General features: G+C 36.6%; 1 pseudogene; it reads right to left on the reverse strand.

The window, feature by feature from the left end:
• Positions 1-751: 751 nt before the first annotated feature.
• LOC131945961 (uncharacterized) lies at positions 752-878 on the reverse strand (annotated as a pseudogene).
• Between the last annotated feature and the right edge of the window lie 20,439 nt (positions 879-21,317).

Genomic DNA, 21,317 nt, shown 5'->3' on the forward strand with positions numbered 1-21,317 from the left:
CTTGGTTTCCTTTGAAATAACATAAAGTACATGACAAACAAAACATGAGCGCTTATCGTCCTTTGGCCTTTGTTCTTGCACGTGATACAATCTTGGTTGGTTAGTGGTTTCTTCTTGGTTGGTAGTTGTACTTTGGGAGTGTTAGTGAGGGATGATCCGTGGTTGAGGCGTTGATCGATGTGTTGGTGAGGCGTCGAGCTTCGTGTGTTGTCTTGATGGTAGTATTGTTCGATGGAGTGGAGCTTGGAGCATATATTTGAGGTGAGCGATATGTCGAGTGTTTATTTTAGGTAAGTTGAGTAGTTGGTCTTTGAGAGGCAGTTAGTTGATTTGCTAGTGTTTGACGTAAGCTTCCCACCTAAGATTTCTCCTAGGTGGGTGTCGTCAGCGTGGTAGTGAGTTTGTTGGAAGCGAGGTAGATGCGCTTGACGTATTAGGTGAGTTCGATTTGCTGAGCGAGGTAGATGCGTTTGACGTAGTAGATGAGTTCGATTTGTTGAGCGAGGCAGTTGCGTTTGACGTAGTAGATGAGTTCGATTTGTTGGCGATTTTGACAGACCTCCCACCTAAGATTTCTCCTAGATGGGTGTCGTCAGTCTGAAAAAAAGAAGATTGAAAAGTTAGCCACTCGTACATTTGAAGCCACCCAATACAAGTACTGGGTGACTCATCTCGAGGGCATGTGCGTTCGAGGGATGTGTGGGAGCAACCCCACAGCGGTCGTTGGCGAGATTTGCGTGAGTTAGAGTAGTAGATTTGACCGGCTCTCGACCCCGGTAGCCAGCCCTAAAAAGGGCTGACCAACCAAATGGCTAAGATCCATGTAGATCCATAACAGATACTACACTTTGATCTTAGCCAAAAGGCCGAGAAGCTTTTCTTTATAGTTATTTAAATAGTAGTCTATAATTTATTTTCTACTTTTTAGTGCATTATTACATAAAAGCTTGTTATTAAAACGTTTTTTATGAATTTTTTGTATCCAGTTTAGATTTGGGAGATTGTTGGTATGGGAGAATTTAGTGTGGGAGAATTTAGTGTGGGAGAATAAAGTGTGGGAAAATAAAGTGTTGGAGAATTTAGTGTGGGAGAATTTAGTGTGGGAGAATTTAATGTGGCAGAATAAAGTGTGGGAGAATTTAGTGTGGGACATATTAAGTGTGGGAGAATTAAGTGTGGGAGAATTTAGTGTGCGAGAATTTAGTGTGGGAGAAAAAAGTGTGGGAAAATTTAGTATTGGAGAATATAGTGTAGTGGGATAAGTGGACACATTTTGTGTGTGGTGGGATTAGTAGACGCATGTTGTGTGTGGTGGGATTAGTGGACACAATTTTGTGTGTGGTGGGATTAGTGGACGCATTTTAAGTGTGGTGGGATTAGTGGACGCATGTTGTGTGTGGTGGACTTAGCGGACGCATGTTGTGTGTGGTGGGATTAGTGGACGCATGTTGTGTGTGGTGGGATTAGTGGAAGCTTTCAGATTTTCTTCACATATTTTATTTAATACGTTACGTATAGTTTATTATTCAAAGTATAATAACTAAAATTAAGGACGAAGAAGAAGAGAAGGTACACACGATAAACTGATCACCATAAGGACTAGAATAAACCTAACAAAATCCTAACATGAACCTACTATAAACTAACATAAACCGAACTTGAATCTAGCATGTTGCTAATATGAACTTATAATTTAAGTCAAACCTAACATCAAGTTTGAACCTATAATGAACCTACCTAAAGCGGAACATGTTATGAACCTAACTGAATACTAGCAAGTTGCTTAATTGTACACCTTAATTGAACGTAATACGAATTACTAAATTGCACTCGATATAAAATTTACAAAAGCTAAATTGAATTAAGCATAAACCTAAAATGGCCGTACCACGAACCTGACATACACGTATTATTACTATTATGAGCCTAACTGTACTTCCATATCCAGCTTTATTTTCCCCACGGTTAAAATCACATGTTATACGACGTCATTTGGGTTCTGTAAGGTCCATTGGTCTATCTTAGACTTAAAAGGTCTCTGGGGGAAGTGACTTCTGTACACTCCACCTACCCCCTCCATTTCCCATCGCTTGTTAAAAAAAACCGTATGTATTCGTTATAGTGACTGACTTGTGTTCATTTATATTTAAACAAGAAGTATGTTGTAGTTGTTTTTCGCTTTGTGTTTACTTCAGGTTGTTTTATAAAAATATTTGGGAAAAACATACAAATACTCACAACTTTAATCTAGCTAAAGCTCCAATTAAACCATATACACTTATACAGCCAGCCGCTAACTTTATTTTATCACATCTACCTCTTGTGTAAATATTCACATACACAATCACTCAACCAGGTTCTAATTTATTGATTTAAATTGAATTCTTTACGTTAGCTCAACAAACAATGCCGTTTCCAATGTACGGGTTTAATTAATTCACTAGTATTTACAAACAAAACTCTGCTGATAGAATCTGGTAATTTCAATAGATACGATCATTAAATTAAATTAAATTAAAACTCCGTAGTGATTACAATATATCTCCAACATAGTTGTTTAAATTTAAAACACAGACGAGGATTGTAGCGAGTAATTGATTAAAACTTTGGGGAAATTGTGTATACAATTGTGTAACAAAGCTAGGATTTCGATTAACTTATCAATTTAGTTTTTAAAAAAGTAAAGTTAAACTTTAAAACACGACCTGTTAATTGGGTAGATGGAGTAGAGTTCACTTGTTTATGTGACAATGAAATAAACGACTTAGTTATGTTGATTTTACTTTCCCGAAACTTCAGTAAGGTACACGACATTTTAATTAAAAAAATATTTATGTAGATATTAATTTGAATATTAAATTTGAATATTTAATCGTTGTTCTATAGCTAAATGGGAGAGCGTGGCCTGAATAGGGAAATGTGTGTGGGATGAAAGTACATTATATCGTCGCTTTTATTTTCATTTGACGGTTATACAGGGTGTCTGGTTATATTTATATCCACTTATATTCTTTAAAAAAAATCAAGTCTATAAATGCAGCCGCCAATTTAAAGATATTAAATTTTAACGACTTGATTTTTTATTTTCATTTTATTGCAAATCTCGCTTATTCTCGTGATTTAATCGAGAGGTTAGCTAACATCTCGTAGCGTATGGAAGGGGGGGGGGGGCTATTTAATGAGATTTTCAGATTTTTGTATAGCGCATTTCTTTCTATTAGAGTGTATAGACCATTTTTGTCACTTGAATTAGTTGACAAGTGAGTTTTTGAGTTTTGGTTTAATTTGATGACCAATAATTTTTTATATCTTTTGATTTTAGGTGAGGTGACTTAAACTTAACTATCATGACTTATGATATTCAGGTGACATCATTTTAAATTTGGTGACTTGTTATTTATGTACTGCTGAATTCATTTCGACAATATTCACGTTTTACTGGAAATTTTTTTTTTAAATATTACGCTGTATTAAGAGTACAGGCGTGACCTAAGCGGTAGAGCGCTAGAGTTGTATCACGATTGTCTTGAGTTCGAAACCGGGTCCAAGTCGGCAGAATGTCCCTGAGTTTATCCAGCTCTGATGGGTTCCCAACTCATGTTAGGGGAAAATAAATGTCAAGAAACATGAATTGAGGCCTGAAATAGTTTAAAAGATAATTTCATTTTTGGAATAGATTCTAGCGAAGATAGAGTTTAAATCTTGATCTTAGCGACTTAGCCTCTACGTCTAGTTTTTGCGTAGATTTAGATCTAGTCTAGAACCATGTGTCTCCCCGTCCGTAGTTCATTAGCAAAATTTGGTGTGGGCTGATGAGTTGGCGGATGATGTGTCCACGTAGATTGGCACGGCCGTTAGCTTGAATGACTACCTGCATGACTGTATTTGGTGTTGGTTGAGTCGAGAAAAGATCAGGACTTTCTTCATCAGGCAGTTCAATTATGAGGGTTGTTGATTGATCGGTTGACTTCGCTGTATCTGTAAACGATTGGGCCCGTGGTTTCATTAAGCCACCCAAACCGTAGTCCAGGTGGCTCCTCCTCCGGTCTCTCGACCTAGGGGGAACATCCAAGGACGCAACCCCTTTGTTGGCGGTGACAATTTTTGAAAAGGTCGTCTTGGAGGATGACGTTGGTGAAAATGAGGTGAGATGTATGTATGCTTTGTTTATAATGGAGAATTACAAAGAAATATATAGAAGCTTCACACTTTTTTTTTCACTGTAGATCATACTCAGTTTTATTTTTGCTGCAAGAGTTACTTTGTTATTTTAAGTCTATTTTAAAATGTGTTGATGGCATGTAATTAATTCACTATTTGAATGGTTGGTGGGGTTGTTTTTTTTTAATATGCAGTACAGTGCCATTTTATAATTGATGCTCAATAGACTTAAACTACTATTACTATACATTGAGAATTCTTATTTAAAAAAAACAACTAATGTAATAAAATGTACAGGTGTTTGTTAAAATGTTCAGATACACATCACTGCAGTAAAGCAAAGAATAAATTGTGGATTTAATTGTCAATTTATGATCACATTGAAAATCTCTGATTTAAGAGTAAATGTTATTTAGACCATAATTGTATTTTGTTTATATATTAATTATTTAATGGATGATTGTTTGCTGCTAATGTCTGGATGTATATATTATGATGAGTGTGTTGTCAATATTTATTTATTAAGAATTTTAAAAAATACGTGAAAAAAAATCTCTGAGTTAAACCCTAATATGTTGATGCTGGCAATACAGAACACAAAAATTAAACCTCGTAAAAAATAGAATTTGTTTGTAATCCAAAATGTTTTAAAGTGATACATTAGTTAGAAAAAATAGTAGCATCTAATAAGCTGCATAAAAATGTAATTAAAACTTGAAGCTCTGTTTGCCTCTTATTTTGGTCTTGTGCATATTTTATTTGCTTTTTAATTTTATCAAACTATAAGTATGTATTGATGATATTAATTTCATTGGTATTCAATAAAATAAAAACTTACTTCAAAATTTTCTAGGTTTTTTTAAAAATTAGTTAACATTCAAAGTGTATACTCTAGTACTTCTGTAACAGGAAGATAAAAGTACAATACATTTTGTTTAGTTCTAAACAGGTAAGACCATAAATGCTTTATTTTTTTTTTTTTGTGAACAACAAAGCTGCAACAGAATGAAAGAGACTTTTTTCACCAACACTTATTTACTACTTAAAATATGTACTGAACTGTATATAACATATAACCACCAAACACACGTTCTACACACTATTTCTAATGGTGTTGAATTTCAACTTGAATGTTACTAATATTGATGCATGATGATCAATTGAATCAGCCTAAGGTTTAAAACAAGAGGCAATTAGCATTAATAATTATCTGGAATGAAGTTTATATGACCAAAAATATATTGCATCAGCAAAGGTAAGTGAATAAAATAAGTACATTTCAAAAAGTGTCATATACAACAGTATTTACAATTATTTTATACCTGAAATCTGACTTTTATTTAAAGAAAATCAAAATAGTTTCAATACATGAAATGGACATTTAAAACATGTTAAGTTTCAGCAGATGAATAATATTAACTAGACACTACTGTGTAATTCTTTGTAAAGACATGGATACAACATATTTTGGAGTGATGTTGTAATATTCAGATATATTTCCATTTAGTTCTGGGTTAATCAACAAATTCCAGTTGAAACAGGAGGAAGAAAATCTACAAAGGGGTTCATTTTCTTCATCGGTCAAGAAGGCTTCTGCTTTTCTTTTGATGTTCCAAGAACATCCTCCTTTATAGCATCTATGTTGAGATTTTTTTCCTTAATGGCTTTCTTAACACATTCTTGATAAACTTGAAATAATGGTATACATGGATCATCTCTAACTCCTTTTAAAAACTTTTCCGCAAACCATTTGTTAAAACAATCATCATATTTCTTGTTTAACTCTTGACACTCTTTCCCAACACTATCCATTTGTGTTGACAGTTGATGTTACACATAATATCCAATTTTTTTTATTTTATTTTTTTTATTTTTTTTTTTTTTTTTGCCTCATACACGTAATTTATAGCGTCAGTTGTGTGTTCGCTTTAATATTACAGTTTTCATCATCGGCTTGTGAGGACTGATACAGATTTACAATAGTAATATTTCTTTCTCACTTGTAGCCTACTTTCATTCATTTAAGACGGTTTACTTATACATAGATATAATACAAAACGTCTAAATTTAAAGAAAAAAAAAATTAAAAAATTAAAAAATTACATAATATCCAAACATTTAAGAATCAACAAGTCCAAAAAAATATCTGACCGTTGTGAATATAAAACTTCTTGGTATTAATATTACAGCTGGTTGAAACTAGTTAAATTTAAATATTGGATTAACATTAAAAAATACTCGTAGTTGTAATTAACATTGTGTAATAAAACATCACGTTTTAAAGAACTTTTTTAGAATTGATTTTTCTATAATTAATACTAAAGTCAGTTTACTTGTTTTTGTTTCTAAATTTATTACTACTTTTTTCACTTCTTTTTATCTTTTAATTTTATAATTACCTCCTTTTAAAAAAGAAATTGTTTGTTTTCTCCCCTGACAAAAAAGTCCCACGCGCGAGATACTTTCTAACAAACAAAAGACGACAGCTAACCGCTATGAACTGTGTTACACATTGGTGCACTCTCGGGACTAACACTTATATTATGTTGGGGGGGGGGGGGGGGATTTGTGAGATGGAATCTAGTATGGGTGATTTTGGTGGAGACTATTTTTGTATCGAGGTTAGATTTGGGTGATTTTTTGTGTGGGAGAGTTTAGTTTGCGAGAATATAGTGTGGGAGAATATAGTGCGGGAGAATTTAGTGTGTGAGAATTTAGAGTGAGAAAATCTAATGTGGGAGAATTTAGTGTGCGAAAATTTAATGTGGGAGAATTTAGTGTGGGAGAATTTAGTATAGTGCTAATTCAAAGTGTATTGCTAATTCAAAGTATAATAACGTGAAATTTGCGTTTAATTTTTGTAAAAAAAATAACAAAATAACAGGCTAAAATCGAGTTATTTCACTTTAATTTATCAGTTTGTCTACCTTTCTTTTTCACGTCATTATTCGTAGGAACGACGCCCATCACTTGACCTAATATCTAGGAAAATGTCTTTAATTAGAAAGAAACGATTTTTTTTTATGTCTGTTCTCTTTACATTTAATTGGCTTTTAGAGTACTCACGCTTCGTGTGATGTTCGACTTACTACATCACTTTAACGTGATCTTGCCTAAACATCTTTTCCACGTGATCCTACTCTAGGTTAAGTTTATCTTACTTTAGGTCGTAACGTGACACTGACATGACATTATTTTAACGTGATCCGATGTTAAATACTACTACGTCACTTTAAAGTAAATGTGGCGTATATACAAGGTCCGGCGTGAGACTACATTTAACCTGAATCAGGTTACCTGATGTAACTGACGTGATTCTTTTTGCGGTGATTATGTGATAAATAATTTGAGGCACAAAAATTAAATATAATTCTCAAATAGAATACAAGTTTGTTATACACTCGATAGAGGTCTGCGTGGTCGAAAGTCTCCAGTTCGAGCCCTCGGGCAGATGAGGCTCGTTAGCTGGGGACAGCCACTCTTCTAGGAGAGACAATTCCAAAATCAAATCAAAAGAAAAAAAGAAAAGCAGGCTGAAATCAGAGTCAATGGCCTATATAGCGCATAACAAGTTGACACGTATACTTAATTATGCTGGAGGGGATCCCTTCCCACACTAAAATTAAGAACCAACAAGAAAAGAAGATAAACACGATAAACAGATAACCACATGAACCTATCTTGATACTTAAATAAACATATCATGAACAAAATTTCAACCTAACATAATCGGAACATGAACCTACTATATACTAACATAAACCTAACTTGAAGCTAGCGATTTCAATAAATCGTAGAATTTGTCTTGTAAGGGAAATTTTGTTTTCTAACTTTGTAATGTGAAATTTTCAGTTTTTTATCATTTTATTGGTTTGTATCACCCCCATCCCCCTCTTCCGCCCCTGTATTGCGACTCAAGTAATTCCTATGTGGATTCCAGCTACCATTGACAATCAAGTCGATGAATAAAGTGTAAATAAAAAAAAATTGCCGTAGCAATCAAGCTTATTCTTACAACAACAAAAGAAAAACACAGCAGGATATATTTTTTATTATATAGGCGTAGTACTTGTTTGAATGTAACATTGTTAAGTGTAGGGGGTACTCATCTAAGGGTCCCGTTGATTTTGTCGTCTTCATGAAGTGAGAAATGCGATGTATATGGACCGTGTGTTTTACATGTGTTGTCCATTGTGGTGACGTCAGGGGCTTATGAGGAGAAGTACCAGGTGTCAGCTCCACCATAGTTGAGTAGAAGAATTTGATGATTGCTGATAAGCTGTCTTATTATATGACCTCACAGGTTTGGTTGACCTCTTGAAGTGATGAGTACTTGCATAGTGGGTGTTTCAGTTGGATAAAGGTCTGGACATTCTTCCTGTGGTAGATCAGGGGTTGCTGTTGTTGACTTTGCTACAAGGGGTGGGGCCCAGGATTTCATTGAGCCACCCGAGCCGTGGTCCGGGTTTGTCGTGAACTTAAATAGCAAATACAAAATCGTAGCAATAAGGAATGCCATCGGAGCGATACTTCAGAAAATACGCAGATATTTTTATTTTTTATTTTTTTTAGATTTAATAGATCTCCTTCCACACAGTTCACTCCCTTCAAGCCAGGAGCTAGCTGTATGGATAGGTTGCATGTTAAAATATACATGTAATACATAGTATTGCATACCATTTTTACAATGTCATTTTCTTGATTTTCCTTCCGTTTTCTTGTTTTTATTTTTCGTGTTCTTCTTATTTGTTATTTTTATTTCCGTTTTCTTGGTTCCTTTGATATAACATAGAGTACACGACAATACATGATCGTTTCTCTGTCGTTTTTGGCCTTGCTTCTTTCGTGTGTTACAATCTTGGTTGGGCAGTGATTGATTCTTGGTTGGTAGTTGTAGTTTGAGAGTATCGATGAGGTATGATGTGTTGGAGAAAGGGCGAGTCTCGTGTCTTGTCGTTGATGGTAGAGTTGATCGAATGGCGTGAAGCTTGGAGAGAATAGTTGAGGTGGTGTCCTTGTGTTGATATATCGTTTATAGTAGGTTGCTTTGAATTATTGTTCATTGTAGTTTAAAAGAGAGTAAAATTGTTTCGTAGGGTATTCTTGCGTAGTCGAATAGTTGAAATAGGCGAAATGATGTTGAAGAACGTTTAGTTTTCGTGATATTGTTGTGTCGAGGATTGTAGATTTGAAAAATTTTGAGTGGTATCGCCTGACACATATTTTCTGTCATCTACAAGTTAATCATTGTAGAAACAGTTACCATCATTATCTATCGCTATATTGACTCGCTCCGTTACATACGAGTTTCGATAAAGTACGATAAAGCGATTTCACTCTGAACACCCTTCACTAATAGAAAAGCGAGTGTTTATTGTTTATATTTATTATCATATCGTTCATTGCCGAGTATTGCAGAAAAGCATTTTTATGATTTCTGAAAATAAGATAATTAATAGTATGTGTGGATAGAGCCATTGGTTGTCGACCCAGATCCATTACATTTTGCTGACAAAATAAAACAAATACGCCGAAATGTGATTAATGGAAGAGTACATTCCTTTCTAACAATTATTAATAAAACTTTTTGGTATTAATATTACAGCTGGTTGAAACAAGTTACATTTAATTATTATATTAACATTAAAAATTACTGGTAGTTGTAATTAACATTGTGTTATAAATTACCAAATGTTTAAAAAAAAATTAAATCTATTTTTTTATAATTAATTCTGAAGTCAGTTTTCTTGTTTTTGTTTCAAAAATTATTACTACTTTTTTCACTTCTTTTTATATTTTACTTTTAAAATTACCTCCCTTGAAAAAAACATTGTTTTCTCCCCTTACAAAAAAGTTCCACGCGCGAGATACTTTCCAACAAACAAAAGACGACAGCAAACCGCTGTGAACTGTGTTACACATTGGTGCACTCTCGGGACTAACACTAATATTATGTGGGGGGGGGGGGGGTTGTGTGATGGAATCTAGTATGGGGGAGTTGAATGCTTGGGAGATTTTGGTGAAGACAATTTTTGTATCGAGTTTAGATTTGGGAGATTGTTGGTGTGGGAGAGTTTAGAACATAGTGTGGGAGAATTTAGTGTAGGAGAATTTATTGTGGGAGAATTTATTGTGGGAGAATTTATTGTGGGAGAATTTAGTGTGGGAGAATATAGTGCGGGAGAATTTAGTATGCGAGAATTTAGTGTGTGAGAATTTAGTATGAGAAAATCTAATGTGGGAGAATTTAGTGTGCGAAAATTTAGTTTGGGAGAATTTAGTGTGGGAGAATTTAGTGTAGTGCTAATTCAACGTGTATTACTAATTCAAAGTATAATAACCTGAAATTTGCGTTTAATGTTTGTAAAAAAATAAATAAAATAAAAGGCTAAAATCTAGTTATTCCCTATTTATCAGCTTGTCTCCCTTTCTTTTTCACGTCATTATTCGTAGGAACGACGCCCATCACTTGACCTAATTTCTAGGAAAATGTCTTTAATTAGAAAAAAACGATTTTTTTTTTGGATGTCTGTTCTCTTTACATTTAATTGGCTTTTAGAGTGCTCACGCTCCGTGTGATTTCGACTTACTACATCACTTTAACGTGATCTTGGCTAAACATTTTTTTCACGTGATCCTACTTTAGGTTAAGTTTATCTTATTTTAGGTCGTAACGTGACACTGACATGACATTATTTTAACGTGATCCGATGTTAAATACTACTACGTCACTTTAAAGTAAATGTGGCGTATATACAAGGTACGGCGTGAGACTACATTTAACCTGATATAACTGACGTGATCCTTTTCGCGGTGATTATGTGATAAATAATTTGAGGCACAAAAATTAAATATTATTCTCAAATAGAATACAAGTTTGTTATACACTCGATAGGGGTCTGCGTGGTCGAAGTCTCCAGTTCGAGCCCTCGGGCAGATGAGGTTCGTTAGCGAGGGGACAGCCACTCTTCTAGGAGAGACAACTCCAAAATCAAACAAATGCTGTCTTGTAGTTTGTTTTTGGTTAGACAAAGGAAATGGAAGCAAATCCAAAAAAGCTAAAGCAAGCTGAAATTGGAGTCAACAGCCTATCTGGCGTATAACCAGTTGACACGTATACTTAATTATGTTGGAGGGGATACCTTCCCACACTAAAATTAAGAACGAAGAAGAAAAGAAGGTACACACGATAAACTGATTACCACAAGGACCTTTCTTCATACTAAAATAAACCTAACAAAACTTCAACCTAACATAATACTAAAATAAACCTAACAAAACTTCAACCTAACATAATCCTAAAATAAACCTAACGAAACTTCAACCTAACATAATACTCAAATAAATCTAACAAAACTTCAACCTAACATAATAGTAACATGAACCTACTATAAACTAACATAAACCTAACTTGAAGCTAGCATGTGGCTAATATGAAATTTAAACCTAATTTGAACGTATAATGAACCTACCAATGGCCTAAAAGCGGAGTTAACATGAACCTAACATGAACTTGTTATGAACTTACCTGAATGCTAGCAAGTTGCTTAATTTTACACCTTAATTGAACGTGACACGAATTACTTAATTGCACTCGATATTAAAGTAACAAGAACCTAGATTGAATTAATCGTAAACCTAACATGAACCTAACACAAACCTAACATAAACCTAACGTGAACCCTAAATAAACTTATGAACCTAGCATAAATCTATAAACCTTACATAAACGTATGCACCTAACATAAACCTATAAATCTAATATGAACCTATGAACATAACATAAACCAAACATAAACTTAACATAAACCTATAAACCCTACATAAACCTACTATGAGCCTAACATGAACCTAACATGAACCGTCCATGAACCTGACATAAACCTATCATGAACATATCATGAACCTAACATACACCTTTGAACCTCACATAAACCTTTGAACCTATCATGAACCTACATATACCTTTGAACCTAACATAAACCTATCAACCTAACATAAACCTATCAACCTGACATAAGCCTAACATAAACCTATGAACATAACGTAAACCTGTGAACCTAACATGAACCTGACATAAACTTATCATAAACCTATGATGAACCTAACATATACATATCAACCTTACATAAACCTATCAACCTGACATAAGCCTAACATAAACCTATGAACATAACGTAAACTATGAACCTAACATGAACCTGACATAAAGTTATCATAAACTAACATAAACCTATCAACCTAACATAAACCTATCAACCTGACATAAGCCTAACATAAACCTATGAACATAACGTAAACCTATGAACCTAACATGAACCTGACATAAACTTATCCTAAACCTATCATTATCCTAACATAAACCTATCAACCTAACATAAACCTATCAACCTGACATAAGTATAACATAAACCTATGAACATAACATGAAACTATGATTTATAAATATAACGAGCCGGCCCGCGGCATAACATACGCCGCTATTTAGTTGTTGTTTTTTCTACTTTTCAGTAATTCATAATTTGTGAATTCGACAGTACCAACGCTGACACTGAAAATATTTCTTTAATATGTCTTTAAAACACTATAAGTAGCTCGTTAAGGACCATAAACCCCCCCCCAACGTTTAAAATCGTTTCATACTAAATTATCTGCCCCTAATAGCCGTCACTAAACCCGACTCCACGAAGGTAAACATAGCGTGAACCACAGCTCACTAAGACCATGTAGGGGTGGGGATGGTAGGGAGCGCGTTTACAGCTTGTTTTCTAGCATATCCCAGAAGAGAATTATATATATACGAGCCGACCCGCGGCATATCATACGCCGCTATTTAGTTGTTGTTTTTTCTACTTTTCAGTTATTCATAATTTGTGAATTCGACAGTATCAATGTGAGGGGGGTGAGGGGGTGGTAGCGGTAGAGAGGAAGAGAGGGAACTGCAAGGCGCGCGGTTGCAGCTTGTTTTCTAACGGCTCCCAGAAGAGAATTATATATATAGATAGATACACAAAAACACTTCCTTTGTCTACACTACAACACAATATACTCATTTCTCCCACACCTAATTCTCCCACACAAAATTGTCCCGCACTAAATTCTCCCACTCTAAACTCCCCCACAAAAAAATTTCCCACACTTAATTCTCCCACACTAAATTCCCCCACGCTAAGTACCCACACACTAAATTCTCACACACTAAATTCTCCCACACTAAATTTTACCACACTAAACTCTCCCAAACTAAAAATCTCCCAAAGCTAAACTCGATGCAAAAATAGTCTCTACCAAAATCAAACAAACATTCAATTCCCCCTCACTTGATTCCATCACACACTCGTATTAGATTACATAACACACCCCCCCCCCCCACCCCACATGGAACTAAACGCCGACACAGAATATTAGTGTTAGTCCCGAGAGTGCGCCCAGTGTTTCTTCCAGACTTTTTCCCGAAGAGATGCCTGGAGGAAACTCAAGAGTTCACAGCGGTTTGATTTCTTCTTTTGTTCGAGTCAAAATATCTCGCGCGTGGAACTATTTTGTTAGGGGAGAAAACGAACATTTTTTTAAGGGAGGTAATTATAAAATTAAACGATAAAAACAAAAGAAAAAAATAATAATATATTTTCAAGGAAAAACAAGTAAACAAACTTTAGTATAAATTATAGAAAATTAAATTACTACGAAAATATTTAAAACCTTTGATGAATAATAACAAAATGCTAATTACAACACCTAGTAATTGGTAGTTGTTAATCGAATAACTAGAAGTCAATTATATAAACCAGCTTTAATATTAATACCCAGAAATTTTTTTACATCGCTACTATATGTTGACAGCTTTGTTTGGTTTATTATCTACTCAAGTCTCGAGAGGCGGTCAAACCTACTACTCTAACTCACGCAAATCTCGCAAACGACCGCTGTGGGGTTGCTCCCACACATCCCTCGAACGCACACGCTCTCGAGATGAGTCACCCAGTACTTGTATTGGGTGGCTTCAAATGTACGAGTGGCTAACTTTTCAATCTTTTATTTTTCAGCCTGACGACACCCATCTAGGAGAAATCTTAGGTGGGAGGTCTGTCTATCGCCAACAAATCGAACTCATCTACTACGTCAAACGCAACTACCTCGCTCAACAAATCGAACTCACCTACTACGTCAAACGCATCTACCTCGCTCCCAACAAACTCACTAACACTCTGACGACACCCACCTAGGAGAAATCTTAGGTGGGAAGCTTCCGTCAAAACACTAGCAAATCAACTAACCATCTCTCAAGATCATCTACTCAAAATAAACAATCGCCAACAGCTCTACCTCGCCCACCTCAACACTCCACCAAGCTCAAAATCATCGACTCAGCAACATCAGCAAACTTCACTCTTCAACGTCACCTCGCCCAACTCAATCACTCGACTACTTCACGTTACTCCTCCTCAAATCACAATGAACAAAACTTCAAAGCAACTCACCTCGAAAGATCTCTCTACACAAGAACCCACCCAACTCATCTCCCCAAGCTTCAATGTATCGAACAATTCTACTACCATGCGCATCATACCTAATCTCAACGCAAGAACACTACCTCAACCACCCTCTCCAAGTTCTACACCATTCGACCAACTCCACCATCAACGTCAAGACACCAAACTCACTCTCACCAAGTACAACTACCAACAAAGAATAAACCATTATCAAACCAAGAGCGTATCAAGCACAAGAAGAAAGGCCAAAAAACAGAGAAGCGATCATGTTTGTACTGTCCTGTACTTTATGTCATAGCAAACCAGAAACAAAATCAAGAAAGAAACAAATGGAACCAAGAAATCGGAACAAAGAAATCAAAGAAACATGGAACAAAGGAATCAGAAGGAATATTAAGACATTGTAAATCTTTTTAATGTTATATTATGTATCACATTGTAATTTTTTAACATGCAACCTATCCACTTGTGGAAGGAACAATATTAAACGCCAAACGGCAAAAAAAAAAAAAAAAAAAAACTACTCAAGTCTCTTCTCGGCATAGAAGACTATAAAGGGATTAAAACCGATACAAATTATTATGTTACATGCAGAATTTAGACTAATCGCTTCTCGGCCTTTTGTCCAAGATCGATATACTATCTCAACATCCCATAATGACATCACCTCGAATGTCATACGCAGATATAACCAACATCAACAAAGGGGTTGCGCGCTCGGATGTTCCCCCTGGGTCGAGAGACTTGGGGAGGAGCCACCCGGACTACGGTTCGGGGGGTTTAATGAAATCCAGGGCCCAACCCCTTTCAGCTACTACAGCCATATTGGACCTACCTGAAGAAGACTGCCCGGAACTATTTCCTGCTGACTCACCCACCATCCAGGTTACAATCAACTCAAATGGTCAACCCAATCTGAGAGGCCATATCCTTCGTCAACTAATAAGCAAACAACATATCTTCCTCTTCAACTATGGACGAGCAGACACCTGGTTCTTCACATCAACTGCCTTCGACGTCACTACCCTACATAACACACACAAAACACACGGCCCTTACACACTATACTTCACTATACACGAAAAGGACAGGATCAACGGAACCCTTAGATGGGTCCCACCCACACTAAGCGATCGTACACTTATAAAAGCACTGCAACCCTACAGCAACAAAGAACCTTCCATATACACAATTCCTCTCACCACTAACCGTAGCTTCTCAATATACACTGACAACCCAGCAAACATACCTCACTACATACAAATAAACTACAAAAGCAAGTCACTCAACATTCTAATAGCCATCAAAGACAGAAAACAAGCCAAACTTGCTCGTCTACCGAACACTGGACCAACCGCTGTCAAGATCTCAATTCAGAATCAACGCCCAGTGATCAAACACCAACTCAATCTACAGCGCCACCCGCTCTACAAGACCCCACGCCAAGCAATCAGCAACACTCCTCAATCGAAGTCGCAGCATCTAATCCAAAAACACCGCCCAAAAAACAGCCTCCATCTCAGAAACCAACGCCACCCGCCCAGCCAGCAACAACACCAAGTATGCCAACAAATCCCAGCACAAATATAACGGAATTACCAACCATCAAATCTACTGCATCAACAATTGCCATACCTAACTTTGCCTCATTAACCACGACGCAACCAAGCACTAAAGGGGCAATATTTACGTCCCCAAAAATGGCCAGCAAACAAAACAATCTTAACCCAGAGCCAGCAATGGACACAAACACAAGCTCCAAAAGAAAAAAAGAAGACAACCCCACAGAAACTAAACCAATAACAAAAAACCTTAAACCCACAAGGATGATTTTTAACAATACATATTGCAAATTTTGCACCAAGCGATTCGAATCAATATCGGAAAGAGAAATGCACGAAGACTCAGTACACCTACACCTCAAGCAGTGTAAGATTTGTGGGCACAAAGAACCCTACACGAACATACTTAAACATTATGAAGAAAAGCACCCCAGCGAACAAATGTACGATTGTAACGTATGCACAGTATCCCTCCCACTACAGGGAATACAGGAGCATACAAAAAACCTCCACCCGAATGTCCAAAGTTCAAAATCGAAGAAACAACCACGAGGAAGATGGGTAATAAGTTCATAAAAATACCAATTTATATAGACGTTTTGTATAAGGTACGTAATAACCTGTATAATTTGTATATATTGTTCATGCAACCTATCCACACAGCTAGCTCCCGGCTAGGAGTGAACTGTGTGGAAGGAAAACTATTAAACGCAAAAAAAAAAAAAAAAAGTTTATAAAAATAATATTTCTGGCTAAGATCAAGCGATAAATGTCATTCTCCAAGTTGACATTTGCAAAAATTGTCACCGCCAGCAAAGGGGTGCGTCTCTGGATGCCCACCCCCCGTGTCGAGAGACTCGGAGAGGAGCCACCCGGACCACGACCCGGGTGGCCCAATTTTGTTCATGCTTGTATCACCCCCCCCCCCCCCCCAAAAAAAAAAAAGTGCAATGCATACGAGATTTCCCCACCCCCCTGTCTCCAATGCTGGATACCCCTAATACTGTATCACAAACAATTGGAAGACTTATTTCCCCTTCTAGCAGCCATGTCACGCAACAATGATTGCGCTGCCTGGCCTGCCTTACCCAACCAACCCTCACCCACACCTCCCCGCCCCACCACGTTTCTTTTTTTTTTATTTCTGTTTATCCATGTTCCTTTTAGGAACCTTTTGACAGCGGTGTTTTTTTTTTTTTTTTTTTTTTTTTTTTTTTTTTTTTATTCGAAAGTATTGTAATTGCATTATGTATTTACACTGCCCGACACGGCAAGCCCTATATTGCGAACAGCAGCTGTCAATAGACATAACATTATAAATTTCTTTGCGAAATTGCAGTATTGTTTTCTCTAAAGTTGTTCATCCAAGTATCCATGCGGCAAAAATTATTTGGTTGTGAAATCCTGTCTTTTTTTTTAAAGTAATTAAATTGTATTATTTATTGATGTTACCACCACGGATCTATCATTTTGTTGGCAAACAGGTTACAAACCAGCCTTTTTTCATTGTTGAAGCAATTGTCTTTCAATTCAATGAACCTTTTGTATTTCATTTACATATTTTGCTATTTATTTACTGTACGCTTTAACCAATGTAGCTATATTGTAAATATCCACCCTAACGGCGTGGAATGTTATTGTATTTGTACTTGTTTTAAATTGGAAAATAAAAGCATTATATAAAAAAATTATCATAAAAAAAAAAAATCTTCGTATTTGCTGTAGTCCCACGTAGTAGAGCCGCATGAGGCTCCTTCGATGTCAAGATGCGGCTCTTCAGCTCCATGCACACATTTTAATACTTATTTTTGGTGCAAAACTAAAAAAAAAAGAATTATTCTGCAAGCCTCGGCAATAAACGATACAATAATAAACAATAAACTCACTCTATTCTATTTGAATATTTAGTTACTACCTATTTCAGTGTAGGCCTACTTCCTGTTAAGTTGTCCATCCCGAATTGAAACATTCAAGTTCATTGTGGATATTACAAAGAAACTAAACAAGCTAAATGTAAAACTGCAAGGAAATAAAAACCAGTGTTTCTTTCAGACTTTTTTCTCCGGGGGAGGGGGGCACTTGAAAATTTTTTTTGGGGGTGGAGGGGGGGGGGCGGTCAACATGTTTCGGGATGACGGTCACTAGTAAAAGTGTATGTTTACTATATAAAATCCATCTCGTTCGGGGGGGGGGGGGGGGGCGGACAGTATTAAAAGTGTATGTTTACTATATAAAATCCATCTCGTTCGAAGAGATGCCTGGAAGTAACTCTGAGAAAAACCCAGCCTATGCCTTTGCTGGAAGAAGTGGATTGTTTCGAAATTATAGTTATTTTTTGTTGTTGTTGTTGAAGACACGGAGAGCGATAAATTACTTAAGTTCCATAAATATGAAGACAATATCATGATGAAATCAATGCTACTATTAACAGGAATTATTTCAGCATTACAATAAAAAAAAAAGGATAGATAGAATTGAGAGATTTGAGCAATTCAAAACAAATGCAAGTTCTATGGTTTTCATAGTAGATTCTCTAAACACAAAAACAAATGAAATCAACATTGAGCCGTTTAGAATTGACACTGGTTCTCTTCAAATGAAATTGCTGGATTTGTGGAGTGGTAAGTTCACGGAAATCACGAGCAATTTAGGAGAATTGGAGGTCCAGTAAAACATGCACGTTACGCTGCACAAAAGGACGACTCTAAAGGATATGCTGCGAGTTGAGGCACTAATATGTGACGAATGGAATAGTCTCCCAGGATAGTAAAGTGAGGTGAAGAAGTTGATATCTGGAGTGCTGACGATCTTCGGGTCAACATAATTCATACAAGCCAGCGTTTTCTTACATGAATATAATAAAAAGTAAAGAAGGCGGGACATTCAGGGCGTCAAGCGTGCGTTCTGCCGCTAGACCACTCCACTCCACTGATTCGCGTTAGGCAAAGTAACAGCGGCTGGGCATAATGCTGAACACACTACCCCCCCCCCCCTCCTATATATCCTGAGATAATTTAAATTAATGGACTCTATTTCGTATGTCTCATGTATCTGGGGTGCGAACTGGAGATAATTTATACATGTTTTTGTTATAAGCTTGCACTGTGGGTGTTTCAGCTGGATGGGGGTCTGTGCATTCTTCCTGTGGTGGACCAGTGGTTGCGTTTGTTGGCTTGGCTACAGGGGGTGTGGCCCAGGATTTCATTGAGCCACCCAAGCCGTGGTCAGGATTTGTCGTGGACTTAAATAGCAAATACAAAATTGTAGGATCTACCTTCCGTCATAAATGAAAAGTTAGATAAATTTTCCTAGTATTAATATTAAAGCTGGTTGATATTAGGGATTTCTAATTATCCGATTAACAACTAACAATTTCTAACAGATGTAATCAACATTTTGTTATTAATTACCAAGGGTTTTAAACATTTATTTTGTACTTTAATTTTATATAATTTATCCTTAAGTTTTTTTTACTTGTTTTTGCTTAAAAATATATTTTTATTTTTCCAATATCTTTTTATCATTTAATTGTATAATTACCTCCCTTGAAAATAACTCATTATTTGTTCTTTCCCTTAACAGATATTTTGACAGATACAGGAGACGACAGCGAACCGCTGTGAACTGTGTTACACCTGTGTCAGTGTTTAGTTCCATGTGGGGCTGGCGTGGTGGGGGGAGCGGGGGGGGGGGGGGGGGGCGGATGTAACGTAATCTAGTAAGGGGGAGTTGAATGTTTGGTTGATTTTGGTGGGACAAATTTTGTATCGTGTTTAGTTTTGGGAGATTTTTAGGGCCGATTCTAGTCGGAATAAGATACGCATGCGATACGCATGCGCAATGGAGAGAAACTACGACTTAGCGGCGATGTTTTCGATGGTACTGCGCATGCGTGTGTTTACAACCGCAGAACCCTAATACCAACCCTAATCCTTAACCCTATCCCTAATCCTATCCCTAACCCTATCCCTAACCCTATCCCTAACCCTATCCCTAATCCTATCCCTATCCCTAACCCTAGCCCTAAACCTATCCCTAATCCTATCCCTAACCCTATCCCTAATCCTACCCCTAACCCTCATTCTAGCCCTAACCCTAGCCATAGGTCACTGCGCATGCGCAGAACTATCTTTTGCCGAAAAATCTTATTCCGGGTAGACACTTCGAGATTTTTAGGGTGGGAGAGTTTAGTGATGGAGAATTTAGTGTTGGAGAATTTAGTGTGGGAGAATTTAGTGTGGAAGAATTAAGTGAGAGAGAAATGATTATGTGGTGTTGTAGTGTAGGTAAAGGAAATTATTTGAGTGTTTGTGTGTATATAAATAAATCTACGGTGGGTGTGATGGGGTTTACTGTGGGTAAGTTGAGTGGGGGGTGTTTAGATTAGTGGGGGTGGGGGTTTGTCCTTCTGGGTGAGGATTAATCGACCTCCGGATCATGTGACAATGTGACGGATTGCGTCATTTGTATAACGTTGCTTCATTTATTTCTTCATCTAAGACTAAATAGTAGGAAAAAAAACATGTCTTATAACCTATATATTAACGAGCTTTCACAGGCGCTAAATTGCAAAAGTGAGTGTACACTTTTAAAGCTATAATACTAAAAACAAAGCGTTGTACTGCTAGTCCGAATGTCTCAAGTTCGGATCCGGGCTCAGTTCTGTTGGGCTCCGTGAGTTCACCCAGCTCTGATGGGTACCTTACGCACCTTAGATAACTAAGGCGGATAGGCTTAGTACTGACCACATTATCTCCCTGTATGTCGAGGTGATTGAAACACGATTTTTTAATTTATCTGCCTTTTGTGTATTGGGCACGAAAGGGAATCGATTATGAAGATAAGTTAAATAAAAAGCGCGGGTCGATTTTAAAATCGTTCTTGGGTCAGTCGTTTCTTGGTTGTTTTCGTCCATTATTTGTTTGATTTGTTTTGATCTTTGTATGCTTTGTTGCAGTATGAGAGTGTGGTGTGTTTGGTTTTCCGAGCCAATCTGCTCTATTTTGATTCTGGTTTTTGTTCCTCTATATTGTGTCTTTGTATGTAATTTGGATATAGTGTGGGATGTGTTGTGGATTGTCGTTCTGGATGGTGAATCTGC

This window comes from Physella acuta, unplaced genomic scaffold (assembly GCF_028476545.2).
Source record: "Physella acuta isolate Inbredline_101_S28 unplaced genomic scaffold, ASM2847654v3 ptg000050l, whole genome shotgun sequence".
Lineage (NCBI taxonomy): Eukaryota > Metazoa > Mollusca > Gastropoda > Physidae > Physella > Physella acuta.